The sequence below is a fragment of the Daktulosphaira vitifoliae genome, unplaced genomic scaffold (genome assembly GCF_025091365.1).
Source record: "Daktulosphaira vitifoliae isolate Bord-2020 unplaced genomic scaffold, ASM2509136v1 Scaffold_3, whole genome shotgun sequence".
Classification (NCBI taxonomy): Eukaryota; Metazoa; Arthropoda; class Insecta; order Hemiptera; family Phylloxeridae; genus Daktulosphaira; species Daktulosphaira vitifoliae.
This window is the reverse complement of record NW_026099574.1, coordinates 14886468-14909093: the sequence shown is the minus strand read 5'-3', so window position 1 is coordinate 14909093 and position 22626 is coordinate 14886468. Positions and strand designations below refer to the sequence as shown.

Genomic DNA, 22626 nt, shown 5'->3' with positions numbered 1-22626 from the left:
AAACGTGTGTGTTTTGTATTGTTGTAGTTCACCTTTCGATTTTTTTATTCCTTTCGTCAGAGATCTACTCATTCGTTACACCATATTACATCAGTGTCCGGTCTTACCTCGTGTACGTACCTACTACGGACAATAAATTAAGTGTACAACAGCTACTCCAGGAGTTTCCAAAATTAATTAACTAAAATATATTTTTAATGTATTTAAATGGCGATGAAATATGATTATAAGTTTATAATATCACAAAACGTCAACAATTATTGTGTATCGAAACAATTTAAAATATAATTAGTTAAATAGCAATAGAAAATAATATTAAACCTATGTCAATTAAAGATGAAAAATGTCAGTATACATTTTTTCGCGAAAAATTAACTTGAAATTCACAATAAAACGTAATTAAAATCACCAATTAATTATAATTATTCGGCTGTGTCATATTACTTAAAGATAGAATTTTTAACCAAAATTATCCAGTCTAGAATTTTATCAAATGTTTCTGGAACAATTTTCAAGTAATTACGGACTAAAATCATTAATTAATTGAAATAATTATATTATATGGCGTTATTCATTACTATAACATACTATAACATACTATTCATTATTAATTAATTTGTAATAGAATACATGTGTCCAAAAAACAACCGTCTTTGAATTTCGATACCTGAGATTTTTAGAGATGTCAATGACATTTAATACCTAATAAAAAATATAAATGATTAAAATATTTAACATTGACCAAAATTGTATGTCTGAATTATAATTTAATGTTATTGAATAGTTAACGATTTTAAAACAGTATGTTTTTTTTGTATATTTATAATGGTAATATGAAGGCAATTGCCATGGTCGCGTGCTTTGCACGAAATGTAAATACTAATTATACAACTCCGAATTAGCGAGCGTTCAAGTTTCGAAGTAATATACATTATTTAATATCCTAATTAAAAAAAAAAAATAAGTAGATTAGTTTAAGTTGAAAAATAATAACTCTTAAGGAAAGATAATTGGCATAATATGTTATGATTTCAATATCGACTTATACCTCTTTTTCTACATGTACATTCATCTATTGTGCGTTGTCTCTATGATTATGTTGTTATTATTTTCTGTTGCCAATTTCCGTTTCAATTTTTTTTTTTATGTGTAAAACTGCTTTATTTTACAACCGTTTTTTATTGTCGACTTATTTTTTTACCAAATTATAATACCTATTGCCGAAATAACATCATATAGTCTCTGTATCGTACGCACAATAAATTAAGCACATTATTGGAATTTTTTATTTATTCGTATCATAAAATAACATCCATTAGTGTTTTTAAGAACCTATTATTATGTATTATAAAAAATAACAACGATGAACTTGAAAACAACAAATTCTGGAAGTATCAGAACTGGTACGTTCATCGCACAAATATTTGTGTAATCTAAATGTTTTTGCCAAAAATGTATTTGCGATAAATTAACGAAACCTTAAAATTCCGCTGTCCGCATTCTTTAGGCTTTCCTATAAAAAGAATAAATTTGGTAAAAATACGTGATTGACACAGTCGATTAATTTATGTTGTAAAACTCTAACAAAATTTTTTGATCGTCAGTATTTTCAACGCGCATGAAAAAAATTGTCGAAAAAAACGATCGGATTTAATAGTTGTGGAGGTACACCATTATGTAGAAGAAAAATCGAGTAAAAAAATTGTGATGAATAATAGTAGTAAGTGCGGTAATCGTCGGCTTAGGGTTTGTTGAACTCGTCGTCTAATGGACTTGGCCTATCTTCGAACTTGGTCACTGTAGTGTGTTTAGGTCGTCTACCTTTGGTCCAAATTTCATGTTCTTCCGATGAATTATTCACAATCCGATTATTCGCACTGACGAGTTCCCAGTCCGTTCGGAGGTTCGACTTCTTTAACGTAATATATACGTATATATATTTGTATCTATTCGCTATACCGCCGCACAACTGGGACACCGGGTACATTACATCCAAATTAGTATCGGGTGTTTGCGGGGTGGGGAAGGGGTCAACGAATTACAACGGGAATATGTCTCCTTATTTCCCATCGGACGGTTTGCGCTATTATCTCAAGTAAACATATGCTTTTATTACTCATTAGCGTCCGCGTAATCGTGGCCACAATAAAAAATATTCGTGCACACATGACTTCTCGGCGTGTGTAATAGAGTGACAAACGATGACCGAGGAAATCCGAGATTCGCCGGAACAACGCCAAGTTGTCTCGATAATTTACAATTGAGTCGAACACGTTATGATCCCGCAGCACCGTGAGCCGCTCGACAAAACCCTAGAGCGTCTAAGTGTTTTCATTTTTTTGTTTTCGACCATTTGCCTGAACCGAGAAACGGCAAAAAATTATTGACGGCATACAATTTTTTTCTCTCGTGTCGCACCATAATCTTTTCCCCGCCAAAGCCGCATTTTTCAGTACATGCATGCGCAAGTATTGTTTTTTTTTTCCACCCCCGGTGAATATTTATGTCATACCGAAATATCAGTCTTATGTAACTTCCTGGTTGCCGTATTTATATTTACCGTCATCGAAAAAAAAAAAAAACAATGTACACACCGACACGTATGCACTGAAAACACATAGATAGATACATAGAAGGGAAGATGCAGCATGTCAGCCCACGGGCAAATGGCCGCCCGACCTGTCCATGTACCGTTACACTCGTCGTACCTTTGGATAAGTTATGTGCATCTGGCCTCCGTCCGTGGTTTTTGTGTGCCCATTGTATTTGCCGACCGTGTGCACTATATATTCTTCCTTGAACCCTTCGAGCACGTTTTTATATCGACCGATTTATCGATTCTCGGCGCTCCATCTCCGCCGCCGTTTTTTTTTATGACCACTACCGAAATATCTCTTCCTTGGTACGTAGCGGAAGACCGTAGTCGGGTTAATCCGCCTGTGAACGGTATTTGACTACTGCGAACATCGTTTTCAAAATGCTGGACGCTGTTATGCGTTAACATGTACATCGATCGCAGTCACTTGTAACATAATAATTACAATGTATCTATTAAAATATTGAAAAATGCGTCATACTTATTCTAAAATAATTGTTCTCAGTTATAACTGTTTTAGATATCCATACGCCAATGCAATACATTTTTTTTTTGAAATTTATTTTCTCTCCGTAACACGTATTAAATAATCAAACAGAAGTAGTGATCGTCTGTTACAAAAACATAACATTGCATAAACATTGCATCTTCTATATAACCGCACGTGAGGAAGATGATTATGACCTCACATGCAGTTGTCTTCTGTTCTAAATTCTCGTTGGTTCATATCGATGTAAAAATAACGTATTACCCAATGCAAAAATAATATTTAAATATCAACTCGGTTTTATACTTTGCGTTTACCTTACACGCCATTCTTTTTACGACTCAAAAGAACTTTTCTTGATTATTTTTACAGAATTTCACAGTAAAAGTTAATATTTAAGTCATGTCATTTCATATCGCTTTAATTGTTTTATAACTTACACGTCTGAACGAAAAAAAAATGTATTTTTAAATAATCACTACTTCGTGTTGTCACTACTCGAATAAAGATTGACTATTATTGTTTTTAATTGATTTCACTTGATTGTCGAATTCACAATATGACCTTTAAATCTCACGAATTCAAATGATTTGAATACGAGGAGTATACGCTAATTATGGAAATTATATACATGTTAATAAGTCTTCACTTCTTGTTATTTTATTGTGGAAAAGTTGTTACACGGCTCTATTACCTTATGCAAATAATATATGTGAAAAAAGCAAAGGATAAATAAATAAACAAATAAATGATTGTCTGTGTCGAATGTACAATGCTTTTACTTTTATAATCCAACTAGTTAGAGAGATACTTAAATGATAATCGTGACATCTTTTGGGTCGACTTTCTAATTAATGTTTAGACTACTGAATTTTTTATGGATCATTACCGGTTTAGATGAATAAGTTCTTACTGGTACAAATAATTGATTGTTTTCATTATTAATTTATTTTATATTAAACAGATTTCTAGTGGATATACCTGTCTTATACACCCGCAGGTTAAGTTTTGCAAACTTCATTAATACTTCTTTAAGAAATGCACTATTTTTTAAATAGTTAATATTTTAGAAAGGTAACATAAAATCTATTTTAATCATAGCATAAAAATTTTGTCTATCAAGCAAATTCTGCTCCTTTATAACTCATGGAAATTTCATTGATGTTTGTAGTCTATATCGTGTGTTAATTTAAATTAATTTTCTTAAATCACTTATCTACTATTTAGTATATATGCACAATTATAATAACTAGCAAACCGTCATTTTTTTCTAGACTATATCTCAAAAGATCAAAAATTATTATATATATATATATATATATAATTTACAAAGTTTTCGATAACTATCTCTTAATTTATAAAGTAAACATTATCAAAATAAATTTTAGTTGTTTAAAGCAAACAAATATTCAAGATTTTACTGAACATACTAATTTAGTGAAAAAAAATGTATATTTTATTCACAATACCATAATTATTTTATAATAGTTAAATTTAATGTTATTTATCTCAGATTTTTTCAAATAATAATTTTTACGAAATTCTGTTACCATTCTTCATAATTTTTTTATTATTCCTACATAAAATAATAAAAATCAATATGAAAAATATCAAAACATACAATGACACATTCATGTCCTCACGTGGTTCCTCGAGGGTCACCTGTTGGTCTCGCTGACTAAACAATTGAATGCTCTTAACCCAAAGGTATAATTAATTCATCAATTACAATTAGTTTATCAATTTATATTTTTGTAAACTATTTCAATGGAATTTATGAGTAATTAAAAAATGTATATCCAAAAATATTTCATCAAAACATTACATCCCAACTCTTATAACAGGTGTTATCATTAACAATAACATTGTGTAAATATATATGTACACTAAAATTTTGAAATATTTTTGAATTATGATTCATTCATGTATGACCAACAATACTCAATTTGATCTAATTGACGTCTAAACCTGATTTTTGAAATTCTTCATTTTACTGTTGACAAGTCAATTACCAATGTACTTTAATATCATCACGTATACCAATCTTCATTTTTCTAATACGAAAATATGCGAAAAGTAAAAATAAATAAAATTTAATTTTAATATACTTATATTTTTAGTAATTCTACGTATAACCCCGTCACAATTGTTCGTACTGAAATAACCCAGTAAATTAATGATTATTATGAAAATTTAGTAATAGCTATTAACAAAGGCGAACATTTTCAAAGTGATTGTTGAAAGTAGATTTCGTTAATGAGTCAATTATTAAAGGGATCTCTACCAATTTATTGTTATTTGTAAATTAATCTATTAGAAAAATTGTTATTTCAAAATTCATGCCAATTTTCAGAAAAAATGAAAACCAAACTTTTCTTTAGTCATTTTAGTTTTAAATTTATTTAAAACTTACTAGTATTTAATAGATTTTGCAAGCTGTTATTCAGCATACCTTCAATGTGTAATTTGATTACGTTTCTTTACACATTCAACAATGTCTTATAAATTTTTAACGAAAAAAAATACATTTAAAAAAAAAAATGTACAAAAACGTGCCAAAAATTTCATAATGTAAAAATCTGCGTCAAAAGAAAACAAACAAAAGCAAGTAAAAAGAAAGTGATTTTGACCTACAACTCCTTTCACCTATTCAGAATGAAGTAAAAGTGCCCCCCATGTAATTGTAGTGACATTGGGTACATATAATAAACACAGTAACGCCCTAGATGAATGAGTCCACCTTGGACACCTTTCTTTTGCTGGGGGAATTTCAGATGAGGAGAAAGTATGATAAAATCTGATATTATATATTACAAGAGCTTTTACTTTCATCTGTCTATATACATCACGGTTACATTATCTTCCCTCTCCAATCTAAATGTTTTGTATTTGTGTACGTAAGACATTGTATAAAACAACTGTATATAATTGAATCTAAATATAAAGGAAGACAAAGTATTGGCCCTTGGTACACCAAACTTGACCTTCTTGCATTGATTACCAGGAATGACATAATTTTTAACTTTGATTGGGTCACGTTCAAGGTCAGTGTCAAGGTTCATAGACATTTTTTACATTGTTAACATACTTACACATATAGCCATTCAAACTACACTTGCTTATAGAGGAGATTTGTCACGTGACGTTTAAAATATAATCTTCTAAAGTAGTACATGTATTTAGTGCGTACTTGAAAACTAACTTAAACCATCGTGACTTGTATAGTATTTAAGTACTTTTAACATTTCAAGGAAACAATTGTATATAAAATAAATTGACATCAATTTTCTACTTTAAATTATTAGAAACTTGTTTGCTCTAAAATTAAACTACCTATATAATAAATGTTTTTTTTTTAATAAATAATATATTATAAATCATGCACTGATTTTTAAATTTATCAGAAATATTTTGAATTTTATACTTTTATTATTTTTATTTTTATTCTTAAACTTCTTACACGTTATATATATTTTTTACGTAATCAAGCCTAATGTATTGTAAAAAGTGCGCTAAAAGTTACAAAATTACTTATGAACTGTATATTTACATACACATTTCATTATACACCACAGATCGAAAATTTCATTAGATCAAATATGAATGTTAATTTGTAAATTCAACTATTTTTTTTATAACATCTTTAGTAATTCAAAATAATTTAAAATAAGTTAATAAAAATTGTTTTAATTAAGTTAGATACTCTAGTTTGTATAATTGAGGCATTCAAAGCCAATTAACTTCAGTGATTCATTTTAAGTATTTATCAAATTAAAGAATTTTTTATAATATCGTAGTAACTAAACATTTTTAAAAAAATATCGTAATTACTCCTTAGTTATTCCCTGTTTCTTAGAGTGTACATTATTTTGAATCGATATCTTCAAAAAAGAATTTAAATGTGTCAATTTAACACATATGTTACTAAATTCCAAATTAAGAAATTCTACTTTAATCATAAAATCGATTTTGACATTTTTGGCTGCAAAAACAAGCGTTTCGAATTTTGATTAGTATTGTTTAATATAACATTCTCAATGTTTTTACTTTTATCATTTCACTTTCATACGCTATCACTTTCTAAATTAAATAACATTATAAGTATGATGTTTTCACTAATCGTTTGGCACTTTCTTCTGCAGAACTTTCTCCGAGTATAAAAACTCGAATCAACTAAAAAATACAACATATAATAAAAAAATTACCTAGAATAACACAGGTTTTGACTTTTGTGTAATTATTGCATTCGTGATTTCTTCGATTGTGTGAGCAACTATATGAACGTGGCGTCCTTAACCCAATTTAATGTAACCATTTCGAACATCCTCTAACAATTATGAATCACTCTGACCATATTATATGGAATTACACATTAGATATAAACAGATATTTTCTGAAAATGTACTTTTATCGTTGATATGTGTATTTGAAGAATACACTTTATGAATGTGTTATAGACAGTTATCATAATAATTATTCTATTATAACTAAATCATTTTATTATGTTTTATTACTTTATTAATTATTTTATAAATGTCTGATACAATTTATTTAATACAAAAATTAACGTAGTTCTGTAGATTATTCTTGTGTCAAACTTAACTATTTTGAATTTTTCGTTATCTCGAATTGTATTGAAATCTTCTGGAGTTTTACACGTTTATATTATTTAATTAAATTGAATCATTATTTTCAGCTTAATAAAATGCTGATTAGTTTCTCAAAAAATATGATTTAAAAAGCTTCGCATGTATAGACACTAGTTTAATTAAGTATACACTTATGCTCCTGGTATATCATTAATAAGCAAAATTTCTAGAATTTAATAAGAAAAATATTATGATTAGGTGTTAAAATTAGACAAATTTATGTTTATTATAATTTAATTTAGATTCCCGGCGGGAATACTTTTAGTAATTAACTTTCCCTTAATAAATAGCACGTACATAGTTTTATAATAATAATACAGGTATGTCAATATAATGTTTTCATACTAATAAATAGTTGAAATACAAAATTATCAAGAAAATTAATCTAGTATTAACACAAATAATTTGCACGCTATTAATTATAAAAAAATAACACATGTTCGACCTACACTTTTTATGGTTTCTACGAGAGATCAATAATAAAAGAAACACCAAGTTAGGCTAATGAAACATGCTAATAATGCAATATTATACACGACTCTAATATTGTTTTCACAATTTGTATGAAAACTTATGCAACCAGGTAACGATTATTGTGACCAATGAATAATCTGACTCCTTAACCCTTCCACATTAGCATTGTCGGGGATAATTATTCATTAAAAAAGAAAATTGTTTCATTTAAACTTTTGGTCTTGATCAATAAAATTGAATTATATTTTTTACTTTGAAAAATACTCTTTTTATTAACTAAAAAAATTAATTTAATTGATATTAATAAATAAATTTACACATATTTGTCATTTAAAAATGTCTTATTTATAATGATTGCTTCAAAGTACTTTTTTACATTAGGATTGTATAAATTACTAATTTGTGACAAATCAGTTATGAACGATTTAACTTTTATCCAGTTCAATAAATTTGCAATTGTTTTTGTCAAATAAAATATTGTGATCCATTGCGTATACGGTTCATCGCTATCGTTTTTTATACAACACATTATACGGAAGACAGATGGACAGACAGAAATCAGATACACCCAAACAATAATATGCCCCTTTCAGCTGTTAGTTAATATATATTTTTTTGTAGTTATCTATTTTCTTATGTCGTAAAACTGCTTCATCAATAGGCATAGTGTATTGGTTTGTGCGTGTGTATGTGTAGATTTTGGAGCCGGGTGGCTTTGGTTTATAAGAAGCCCCTTAAAAAACCGGTGTGGGAAAGGAAACGAAATGCATAAAAAACTTGCTGTATGTGTTCTGCCCGTTTCGGACCACGGTTTTTTTTTTTTACTATTCATTATACACGATTGTGTGTGTATATATATGCGTGGGTGAAAAAACGCGTCTTCGAACCGGTTGTGTTATTATTATTATCATTACTATTATTCCTTGTGTACAAGGGTGGCTTCCTGGTTCATTGCATGCAGAGGGTTTACACATAGCCTGTTAAGCCGCACATTACTGCAGTGCCGTGTATGCAAACCTTTTTTGGTGTTGTGAAGTGCTGAAGGGAAATTATTAGCTTCTTTTGGAATCACGCGACAAAATATCATTAGCTTATAAAAAGGGTAAACTTGTACACTAAAACCACAACAATCAATCGACCGCACAATAAATAAAAACGATTTCAATAAAAATCCTATTGAAATCCTACTGATTTCTCAAGCCCACAAAAAAACACCAAATACTCTGGAACGTTTTTTATGTAAAAATCAAAATGGTTTTATGAAGTCACTTTGCCATTAATACATAAGTATTAGTACCACATTACATTGAACACGCTATGTAATGTGACTACATGTTTGAAAAAGCATTTGCATAAAACTCGAATGCACTAAAATAAAATGTTTCATAAATTATACACATGAAAATCTTGAAAAACTACATACGATAAAATTACAATTTTATATTGAAATAGTAAAAAATAACCGGTAGACAATTGTATTTTCTATATTAGTTAGTGAAAAATGTACAAAAAAACTACAATATTAATTATTTAGCCAATAAGCTCCACTAAACCTTTACACTATAAATATTAAAGATCTGGCATCTATTTAATATTCTTAGTGGGTATTTGTGAATAAAAAACAACAAATACTAACTTATTATGAATTCACTAACACAGTGCCATATAAATTAAAAATATCTCGTTTTGTTGCCACGCGAATATAATTTATATGCATATATATATATATTTATTTGTTTTTACGTGTATAAAACGTTTTGTACTACAGAAAAAAATTTCTTTTTCATTTTAAGTGTCCTTATGAGGACAAATACTATTGATTTGAAAGCCAACTTATTAATAATGTGTCGAAAATTTTAATATAATATAAAAAAAATATATTTAATAATTTATTTTCCAGGTTCACTTAAGTTTATTCCACATTAAACGTAATAAATTATTTTATTTTCTAAATAATTTTATTGACAAGATTTATGAATAATGCTTTAAGTTCTTTGGAATGCCTTATCGTTATAACACATTGTAATACGTTACTCTAATGGTTCCAGTTATCAAACAATATTGACTATAGACGAAACTATTGGATCATAATTATATTTATTCTGTAGATGTATAAGCGTATTTGTAGTAAATTAATATGCACAGACACGGCCAGGATTTCTCCTAAATACATCATTGTAGTACATGAAAATATAAAAGAAAATTATTACCAATTATAATAAGTCAAAATGAATTGGACAATATTCTGGATTTATTGAACGAATAACATAAATGTCTGTATAATGCTACCGTTAAACTGTATAAGGGTAGAATTACAAAAAATAATTTTTAAAATGTTAATAAAATTATCTTCTCAGTTACAAAATATGCAGCCGAATATAAATATTGTTCTTCTAGTACAAGATTTTTAGTAAAAAAAAAAACACGTTTCAAGTGCATTTCTTGCGTTATTAGATTTGAGGAAACGATTTTTTTTTTTTTTTTTACTGTTCAAATATTATATCAAGTACCTTGTGAATGTGTTCAATAAACTCGTGTGAGCATACTAGCTCATCGAAATAAAATATTGCTTATGACTAGTGAGGTACCGTTTCGCGGATGCTTAATCGATTGTTCTCATGCAAACCCTTATACAAGGAAGTAACCAGAGATAGATAAATGTCTGATCCCATTATCAAAGTGTAAAAAAATACACGTTCGTATTAAAAAAAAAAAAACAGGTGTTCAGTGAAGAATACTACGGCGTTTTTCTCTGCCCCGCGTCGTCTCTCTCGCTCTTTTGATTGCACCGTATAAAAAATGGATAAAAAACCAATAAAAAAATGTTCGCCAGTGGGGGTGTGGCGGGGTCTTGATTAAACGCAACGATAGTCTTGTTGCGGTGTTCCCACGATGAAAGGGAACGCGGAAGTTTGACGGGTCCCCCAGATTACGGGACCGCGCTCAGGTAAACGCACTGCAAATGGCACGTACCTGCTCGCGAACCCGCCACCACCCTTGTAACAGACGGCAATATTATTAACCCTTTACCCGTGATGTTCTTCTCATTCCATTTTAACCCTATCTCCACCCTACGCCATGTGAATCGCTGCGATGACGTCGCGGGTGTGTATTATGTTATATTGCCACGTTGTACAATAATAGCGACTACGGCGTCTTACAATCTCTACCTACTGGAGCACAGACGATGGACGATGAATCAGCTACATTATGGGAACGGTGATTATTATTAATTTTTTTTATTCACTTAAAAATGTAATTTAATAGCCTAGCCAGGATGTAAAGGAAGAGACAGTTGTTCAGCTGATATTCGTACAAGTAAAAAATAGGAGATGATTATTTTAAATAGAATAATATTCTTTATATTTTAATTGTTTGGCAATTCTTTAGGAATGATTTTCAAGAGTTTCTAATGAAAATTTTTTTTTTTTATTCAAATTTTTATTTCAAAACCGATAACTTGGAACATAAAAAAAAAAATACGAAACTCCCGGTAAATAATACAAATGTTTAATCCAGTCACATGTGTTCTATTGGCCATAAACAATTTAATTAATTTTAGTGATCAGGCTTCGTCCGCTTTCCGTTATATTCAATTATGATATTTCTTTTTTTGTCAACATGTTTAACTGCTCGTAAAATGCAAATGTGTCATTTTATTATTCTGAATAAATGGACTACTTTTATCATTTGTTAAATACTTTCAGTAGTTTTTTTTTAACCCTCATTAATTATTTGATTTTATTGCTTGTTTCCATTATGTATACAATATTTTTATACCACTCGGTTGGTTATAAAGTAACCAAAAATTATTTATTACCAGTGTGTATAAAAAACGTCGTTATTTGTATAATAAATAAAATATTTAGTTCCCATGTAAATGTCCACTGCACTAAAACCGTCACTTATCATAACACAACATGTACAAAATATCTTCTATATGGTTAAATGCACTTACTGAAAAAAATCGTCATAAAACCATAAATATGACCTTTAGAATAATAAATACATTGGCTATTGTGTATTACACTGTTATTACCATATACACGTTGATTTAGAAACAGGTGCAAGACATTTGTATAATTTTTATGTTAAAAAATGTGTAGTAATTTTTAATTAATGCTATACAATTGCGAAGTGATCACAAATTCACTGCGGCGCACGAGGTCATAGTTCCGATATCATAAAGCAACAAAAAATTTTTCACATCGAATTAAAAAAATATTTTCGGATAAGTCAAATGTATCTGACTTTTTACTTTTTCGATATATTTAACGTTTTTTCTTGCTAAGTCATTTCTGAATATTTCGTTAAACCAAATTGTAAGATCAAAATTTCAACGTGCGCATGAATGTATATCGAACACAACAGAGTGACGTTGAAGTGTGTTCCCTAACATTTTCCGCCAAAATAGGTTATTTGTTAAGAACTGATGCTTCTCCAGTATTAAATAACTTCAAATTTATTTCATTAAGAATTTTATTAGAAATACAACATTAGGTAAATTACTATAAATAATATTGGATGAGGAAAAATACAGTATTAGGATACTTGTTGAAAATAAATACTTGCCGTCGATTCTGCCAAGTAGTCGAGACCTCAACGCTCTGTCGCGAACGTGCATAACTCTATAGATGCATCGTTAAATAACGTTTTTTGTGCTATATCTATATTCGTAAATCACCTATCGGAAATGTTAAAAAAATATTATTATTGATTGCCCAATCTTCTTTAATGGTTCTTTTGACGAAAAAATGTACAAATATTTTCATTTTTTCATGACATTGTCGTATGACCTAACCTAATATTTTCCAAGTGAAATAGCCCACCGAGTGACTAGCACTAATTTTTTATACAATATTCTAACGTGTAACGTCATCGCTATGCTGATAGTTATTCAGCACGAGTAATCGGAAGTGCTCTCAGTTGAAATAATCTCTAGCAATCGATAATCGCTCATAAAAATTACTGGTAATTATTTTTCTAATTGCTAGACAATTTGTTGTAAATGTAATGACGATTAATTGTTCTTTACAACTTTCCACAATACGTGAACGGGACATGAGGTTCCAAGACGTAAACGGTTGGGGAAATCTTGTCCGAGAGATTCTGAAACAATAAAAATAACGATAATTCTCAAGTATTTAATTGATGTATGATGTTTTAATTAAGCTACTGCATTCGAGATATTGATAAATTAGGTAGTGTGCGCGGTCGTGTGTCTTATTGCCGGCATGGTAATAATAGAGCTAATTATATATTACATCACATCATCGTTGTGCCCGTCTGCTCAGCATCTGTTCTCTCCTGTAATATAAGTAATCGCTACTGTTTTAGGCCTGCCGAAAAGCGTAACAGCACGGTGCCAATATATGCGTGCACGGCCCAGCTGGTTTCTCCTAGTGAACATCGACCCACAACAGACAACTGTCTGCTGTAAGCCATGCGCATCTACAGAACACACTCTAGGAGACGTACTCTCCGGTTACGATCGTCGTCTATTACTGTTGTCGTGCCTAAAATGCGATGGACCAGCGGTCGTCGCGTTGGACATTCCATACCGGCACGGCAGCGCCCGTATGGTATTATGCTTATAGTAGTACAGATGCAATAAAACAAGTAGGTAATAGAAATGATAAATTATTATCTATTATTTTATATTACCATAACATAGGTGTTATTATTATTACGGTACGTTTAAGTCGTAAACATAGACACTAGAGGGCCGAGTGCGGGGCGGGAGCCAGCGTACCACCACAGCGGGTTGGACACTGGTGACGTCACTTGAGTCAATGGCCGAACGGCCGAGCGCCGTGCCACTGTGACCTACTAGTCAGGTTGTTGGCCTCGGCCATATACGCTGGCCGGCTTCTCCACTGCGCAGTCGACGCGTTCACACACATAATCCGTGCGCAGGAGAGCGCGCGTGTGGCCTCCCTCGACACTGGGTCACCGTTTTGACCAGAACCAACAGCTCAGACTTTTCCTGGTTCGTGGAACGTCCCTCACCAGATTGTTGAACAGTCGTTGAACCCCACCGACAAGGAAACACTAAGTGGATTTGTTTCCGATCTATTATAGTCAAGCGGGGGGCTGATCTTCGACGGCTACCGGTTTATCACTATCGTCACTTCTTATGTTAATGTTGTCATATTTTATTTGTTCATTGTGAGTCTGAAAAATGAGTTAAAAGAATTAGTAGCTCGTAGACGGCTGTTTATGATGATAATTTACACCAAGTCGACTGATAAATTGTATAAATCCTATGCGGTTTTTTAAATATGTAATCAATACCATCGCCCAAATAGACTTGTTCTCACGGCTTGTCATCTGAACGAAATAAATGTTTATGCCAATAGGAACTTGTCGCCGGCCCAATGAGTCAGGAAAATTTATTACAGCCAACTTAAGTATCTGGTTATTAAAACTGTAATTGTAATTGTGCAAAAGAATTTTATTGCGATTTTTGTTTTTTTATTATCAACACTGGAACTCAATGCAGCAGCTGTTGAATAAGCTATGAAGTAAAAGATGATATAGAAAGAAACTCGCGTATTGTTCAAACTTTGTTTTATTATTCAATTTTTTCATTTCAATTTAATAATAAAGGTACACGTATACAAAATAATTCATAAGTTATAATAACTAAATACGTCTGTGATAATAAATTATTATATATTCTACGTATTATTCATTTCTATAAGTATTGTATAAAAGAATTTCGTTTTGAGTGACATTTAAACATACACAAACTCGCATTAAAAGAACAAGTGGGGTATAGTGCCCGATGCTTATCACGAATGAAAAAAATAATTATCAGTTTTACATGTTTTTATTTCCCGAAATTAAAAATGCTACAGAAGGTGTGGGTGGCCCTCTTTCACGTGACAGGGAGTCAAAGATTGTTCTTGGTGAGTCCAATGATGGACGGGACGGGAAACATGGTCCGGCTTGCACCAGAGACCAGACGCCACCAATGAGAAAATCACAAGAAAAATCGCGTTGACACCCTGGGGATCGAACCCGAGACCCTGTGCGCCGAAACATAAGTTCCTACCCACTAGGACAGGCCGACCCCTCGGTGTTTGTCTCGAATGTGTAAAGTTGATAATTATTTTTAACTAATTATTTCTTAATGTAAGTAAAACATTTCAGGTCAATCCAAAACCACTTACTTATTACTTACAGTAAATGATAAAATCAAAATATAAAATTCGTTAAAAACTAACAGTCGGTTAAAACTACAGTTGGGGTAGTGCATTAATTACACTAAATGTGCATTAATAGGTTAAATATGAGTGATGGGATTGGCTACGCATGACAATCAAAACTCATATGAAACATTATTTATTTTCTTAAACAGAAGAATAATATCTATTTTTCGAAGTAACAATAGATAAAATAGGTTGTGCGTCATAAGTAAACCGAATTTGCCCCTACGTATCCACCGTTCACCATAAATAACTTAACGGAATTCTGTTAACAAGCTTTAAAAACGTCTAACATCTAAAATTTCCGTCGTAATAACCCGATGACTTAGAGTACATTAACAATACACATCTAATGAAGTGCACTGCGGACACGGTAAGTGGGTCATGTCATTTGCAGGTTTCGACCAAAATAATTTACGTTTAGTCGGTAACTGATGATTGACAGAAACGTCAAAAATTAACCAAACAGCACTCGACTGCACAAAGAAAATATATAAGAAGGATGTAAAAAATAAACTGTGGCACACAGTTTATGAACGTTTTACAAACCTACTCATATTAATTAAAAATTTTTGTTATATATAAGAGAGACCTTTACGAAAATTAGTAACGGCACATTGAACATTAAACGATAAAAATTAACTCCATAAACTCGGTATAGAATTTGAGACTTTTAAAATGCAAGGGATACAACTTATACTTCTTACATATATTTTTTGTTTTTCAAATCAATTCTACAGCAAAACCAACGTAAATAGCACCTTCTGAATCTCTTTAAATATAATAAACAGAATATATTGTAGAAAATTAAATAAATATTCTAATCTCATGTGTTCCCAAATTACGGTTTAATTCATTTTTGATGTTAATGTTCCTGCTACTCGACTTTTTTTAGATAATTAAGATTAAAAAATGCTCCTACAAAATCAATTAATAAATGTTTAAACTCTTGCCACGAAAAGTTCTAGAGGTCTTATTCAAAGAAAAAAAAATTTTTTATTTCTTTACTAATTGACTGTAGACCTCTAAATCCAACACAGTAGTAAACCTTAACGCCATACCACAACTATATCGTTTTCGACAAGTTTATGACAATTAAAATAAGTAATAAATAACAAAAATTATACTAGTTTAGGAAGAAATCTTATCTGGCTTCTTTCATATTTTATTTTCGAAGTCCCAATGGCTGACATACAAGTGTTAAAACATTGTATGTTTTTCGCTTAAATAAATCACGTTTATTTTAGCTTTGTCAGCATATATTATACGTAAAATACAATTCAAGAACAAATTTCAGGTCGTATCATATCCTTAAAAGTTTCCGTTTCTTTTAAATTACTTACCTACTAAAACACATCACGTCGAAAGAGTATATTCTATTAACGCGACTAATTGAAAACTGCAGGGAACAAGCCGACTACGTCATTGTGTAAAGACATGCCTACACACACAGATAAATGAATGTTTTTGCAATTTCAATCATTCGGGGCGTCGTTCGAAGACCGCGTCCTTGCGCCGGCCTAGGGGCAAGTGTGCGAAAGAAAGCCGCGAAACCCATGCCGCGTACAATGGGACAACAATGATATTCATCACCGTGCAAAGAACGGGTGTTGTTTCGCGCATGAAATAAAAGAAGAAAGGAAAAGAAAGAAAAAAAGGAAAAATCGATACAAATATTGTTCTGGTAGCATAATAACGATAATAACGACGACAACAATACACCGAGAAAATGTCCCGACGGCGAAGATTGTGGTGAGCTGTGATGTTGTCTTTTTCGTAATACTCGGATAACTTTTTACTCGTCACCGCTCCGTAGTTCGGAGGAGTAATACAAGAAAATAAGAATATGCATGCGCTAACAATGTAATAATAATAATATGACGATGATAATAATAGAAAGAGAACTCGGAACTAGTAAAACACGCCTCCTTCGTGATATTTCAATGTATACTCCGCCGGCCACACGAATAATATTGTTATATGACCGCCGCATTTTGTATGTGTATGCGTGTGACGATAGCTCAAGTGAGCTGCGTCCGGTCAACGAACCTCTCGTGACCCCCGCAACAAGTGTGCGTATTTTTTATTTACTTATCTTTTTCATTATTGCTGTTGATGTCATCATTATACATCTCCTCTTGTGACACTTATCAGAAAATTAACAAATTTACCAAACTACCAGCCGGATCAATCGTTATGACATTTTAACGAATTCCAACCGACATGATTTCGACAAAAAGAATCCGTTTCTTAAATGTACACAAATTTCACGTTTTTGATGGTTGCAAAATTTCCATCAAGAAAATCGCTTTAGCTTTCAATAAAATAACAGTGTATTTTAATATACAACGAGTTTTCTGAAAACTCGATTTGTACAAAAAAAAAAAATTAAATTAAAATAAAGCTGTTAAGCTTTGAAATCCGAATAAATGTATACCCAAATTATTCTAATAAATTATAATTCTAATAAATTTTAATTTGACAGTTTTAGTTATATTTCAAATATCAAAATTGATTAGTCATTTTTTTTTTTTTCAATTTGTCACTCTCTAGTGAATTTATTTATCAGTACTAAAGAACTTTGTAATCATTAGTTACATATTTCTGAATTTTAATTATACTTAAATTAAATTACTATCCAGGCATAGTTAAACAAAAATAAATTATTTAACTTATCACGTTGACTTCTTAAAATGTGTTAATATTTTAAACATTTTACCATAGACTCAATTGAAGAGCTTGGAAATTTCTAAAAATTTAGAAAAATAACATGTATAGTCATATAAAAATAATTTCTAGGAAAAGTTAAATATATTAAGCCCCTCTAAACATTTTGTTGAAATTGCGCCTATACATTTTACACAATATTAATATTTTAGCTATTGTAATAATTACAATAGCTAAAATGAATTTTATTGGACCGTAAAATTAGTGTCCAACGATTTCATTTGTTTTATTTTTTGTAAGCTAACTATTAAATTTTTTATAGTACTAAAATACGAAATAGACGAAAAACGGTCCTTTTAAATACATCAACTGGGTGCGCTGACAGCACAAGGAAATGAAAACTACGATGAGTGTAAATTCGAAAGTTAAACCTTAAAGGACATCGTTTTGTAAGTAAATAACTACTCCAAGTTTCACACAGACAGTAGCACATCGGAAGTATAGATTATCCGGAAGTTAAAACTCAATTGGAGTTGTTAGCGGAACCACGTGTATTACACAGTTTTCTACTGGTGAGGTCATCGAACGCTAAGAAAACCTGCCATATATTATGAATAGTATCGAAAAAAGATTTGATTATTTTATGAGTAAATTATGTATTAAGACTTATTAGTTATTGCCTGCTGGTTGTCGGATAACCTGTTTAAAACGATGCATTATCAATTTGAGCCTATTCGCTTTTAATGCATATAATTTTTAATTCATTGTAGTTTGGATAAATGATAATTAGTTATTTTGCTAAACAATTGAGTTTGCGTTACCTTATATGTAGTGTCGATGGGTATTCAATTTTTTTGTCGCCACTACATCTAATTTCTTCATCACTTAAATATATTTATAAACACCAATACCATTTCTTGATTTGTTAAAAAAAGACAATATGTAAACGAGTACAAACTCCTCTGACACGGGACTACATCTCTGCACCTTTTGCATCGGTTTGCGAATACGACCACAATAATTATTCAATTTTAATTCAAAGCTATAATAAAAATATAAATATTTATAATAAAATATTTAGTTAACCCATATTTTTAATCAAAATAAATACCTACATTTTTTAACTTGCTCGCTTAAGGGTATGTTGTTACATACTGGAGACAAGTAGAACCAGACTATGTCCAATATCGACCCCAAGGATCTTCTACAAGCTCCATAACCGCAATTAAAAATAATTACTCGGACAAGTTGTTATGATTCATTTTTTTGGATTATATTATTCTAAAAATAACATTTAAAATAAATTTTTTATTCAAAATCTAATAGTACAAACAGTTTTATGCATTCGAATTTTAAATTAATAATAAAATTAACTTTTTTGATTAATTCATACACATTTTTTTCATACAATAATTCAACTCCGTCTTTGTTTTATGTATTTATAAAATTTGTACCTTGTTTAGTTTTAATTTTGTATTTTTTGCCACCTTAATGAAATTAATTTAATTGCTTGTACATAAAAAATGTAATTATTTCTCACAAGAATAAGTTAATGTACTGTAACTACTAACCTTATACAAAAAATATTATATTTAAGTGTAATAATAATTATTATTATACAAATTACACTAGTATTTTTGTAACATCAATTTAGAAAAATCATAAAATTACCAAATGTCTAAATATTAATATCTAACCTCATGTCTTTAATCCATAAAAATACAAATTTCAACTAAAATTTACTACCTATTGACATGCAAAAACATTACAATAAGAATAAATATTTATGTTAATAAGAAATGACAGACATTTCACAATGTATTTGATGTATTTATTTATAAATAAAATCATCTGGAGGGTACAGAGCAACTAAAATTTAAAGCACAAAATATCTCTAATGAAATAACATCTCCTTGTTAAAATGAGCCCCACTATGGTATTCGTTTAGTGTATATATTGACGTTAACTTTTTTTAGAATTTTTTCTGTCATGAGAGTCCGCAGGGGAGCAAAAAGGATAGTTGTCCCTTGACTTTTTGCTTGATCAATATTCAAATCATTATGTATTATAAAATTTTGCAAAATGTTTTTTTTTTAATTAAAAAATAAAAAAAATGTTTATTTTATTAAATTATATTATGAATACTACGATTAAAATAGTATTGGTTTTTTTTTATAAATTAATGCCATGTAAGTTTGGTTTTTATTTATTAAATTTATAAAGACATAAAACTACCAAAAAATCTTTTATTTATATTTTTTTTTCTGCGTGGCCCATAGATGCTTATTTGAATAACATTTTTGAGGACGCTAATTGTATTTTCTTCTACCCTCAAAACATTATACATGTGTATAATAATATATATATTTTTAATATTTTTTGAGAAGCAAATTCGTTATCTAAGGGGGCGATCTCCTTATTGTCATGTCAATGACAAGGCCTCCAATAAAAACGTAGTTAACTGACCGAGGTACCAGTAACCCTCCTATGAGTCTATTAATCGGTCAGAGAAACCAAATTTTTAAAAAAATATTTTACCCAACCTTCATGAAAATTGTTTGCGGACGCCCTTGTACTTTAATAAAAACGATTACGAACATAAAATATTACATATATTTATATTCTACTATTTCAGTCATTTAAAGTTTTTTATCATCAAAACATTTAACAAAAAACATATTAGCTACTCACACGATATTTCATAAGATAAATTTTCATTCAGAACACCTCCGCTCCTCAATACGTCAATGATTATAATTCTCGCTCGCTTAATAAAACTAAATATTTATTGATTTTATTACTTACCTTCAGACATGGCTTATATTATTTTTTTACTTAACACGAGTTTTTGAAAGGCACTTAAGCTTGAATTTTGATCATTACGCCTTTAAAAAAAACAAGTTTGGATGAAAATAATTTACAACTTTTTGAATTACTTTAATTTCATAAATACATTTGTTGATAACTATACTACCTATAATACTATAGTTAATGTATTAAATGTAGACTAAGACGCAGTCTTCTCTCACTAAAGGTGACTGACCACAAAGTTCTACTACTATACCATTATCAAAACCGTTATCTAAATGCATGTTCTTGTTCATAAACATATAATGTATTTGAACGAGTTTACCGTTGTGTCCATGACTTATCTTAGATTTAAACTTAGTACATTTTTTTACTTTAAAATCCATTTTGTCCACACCAATAACTTAAATAACATTATACGCCTCAGTTCAAAACTGCAACAACTCAAAAAAATTCAATTTTCAGTTTTTATTTCTAAGTTGTAGTTTATTATTCAACATTTTAGGTTTATAAAATCCAATTCAAAATAGCTATGTTATTTTTATGGAGGTTTGTAAAATTCAATTCTATACCAGAGCAAAAAATAAATTAACAAAAGTTTTATCCAAATATTTAATATTCTGAATAAAGAAATTTGATATACTTAAATTTAACCTATTTACCAAAGGTCATTGTTTTAAAGACAAAGTTAATACTAGGTAATATCTTTGGGGCGGATATAGAATTTTTCTGCGGGGAGTGCTAAGAAAAAATTATTTTATTCAGACAATAATAGAGTTTTTTGACCTGTTGGTCTTGTTTTTTGCTCACAGCTGATTTTTTATTACAATTTACACCTCGAGAGGTACTGTAGCACCCTCTCACCTCTCACTAGATCCTACTTACTCCTAAATACACCAAGGTAGAAGTAGTTACTATAGCAAAGGCTTAAAATAAGGTTAAGTCATTTGATTTATATTTTGTCATAAAGAATGAAAAACATTTAAAACAAATTTACGATTTTAGAAAGAATCATAAATACGGCTTTCATTTAGCATATAGTATTTTTATTTACGGTTTAACTTTGAAAATTCGTCATTAAACTTCAATAGAATAGTATAAAAATGGTACAGTTAACACCTTTACTTAGATGGCCTGCGGTTCCGTTATCAACACAATTGTTGTGTCCACTCAAAAGAGTGTCTACACTTTTTGTTATAATTATGTATTACTTCAACAGGCCGCGACAGATTTGCCTGCCTAGCTCATGTATTCCAGTTGTTCGTCAAGAAGTGGTGACCATTGAAATTGCTACCAATAATATAATAGACATGTTGACAAAATGTTAGTGCGAAAAAAATTGTTTGTTTGGCGACTTGTGCTGCTGGCTGGTCACCGTTTTATAAATGAATAAGCGCTCGTGCCCTTTATTGTATTGTCAGGAAAATAAGCAAAATAAGAACAGATTATCGATGGCCGAGTGCTACAACGAGACCAGGTGAGAATTTTCTTGTTTGAAAGTTTTCCGATTTGCGATACACGAAATAGAGTCATGCTGAGAACACGGCTGCTGATTTTCTTCTTCATATATAATGAAGTAACAGACAACACATTTTTGAAATACACTGACCATCGGTAACCATCTGCGTGCCAGAGGGTGGTCCTGGAAAGGCTTGACCGGTCAATTGACTGACTAATGACCGAGCAGTGTCAAGTATCAGGTGCTAGTGACAGATGCTTGAAGAATACAAAATT

The 22626-nt window shown here is 30.3% G+C and overlaps 1 long non-coding RNA gene across 3 annotated transcripts; it reads right to left on the bottom strand.

Annotated features, from left to right (window-relative positions):
• Positions 1-11661: 11661 nt before the first annotated feature.
• Positions 11662-21227, bottom strand: LOC126903223 (uncharacterized). Of its 3 annotated transcripts, none has more exons than XR_007703448.1 (5): positions 20890-21227; positions 19200-19365; positions 18906-19126; positions 13008-14380; positions 11662-12890 (listed from the first exon to the last, which is right to left on the bottom strand). It is a non-coding gene; the product is annotated as an uncharacterized LOC126903223 (long non-coding RNA). The 3 variants fall into 3 exon arrangements; XR_007703449.1 differs by having other exon boundaries at positions 11662-13315; positions 13471-14380; XR_007703447.1 differs by having other exon boundaries at positions 11662-14380.
• Positions 21228-22626: the final 1399 nt, after the last annotated feature.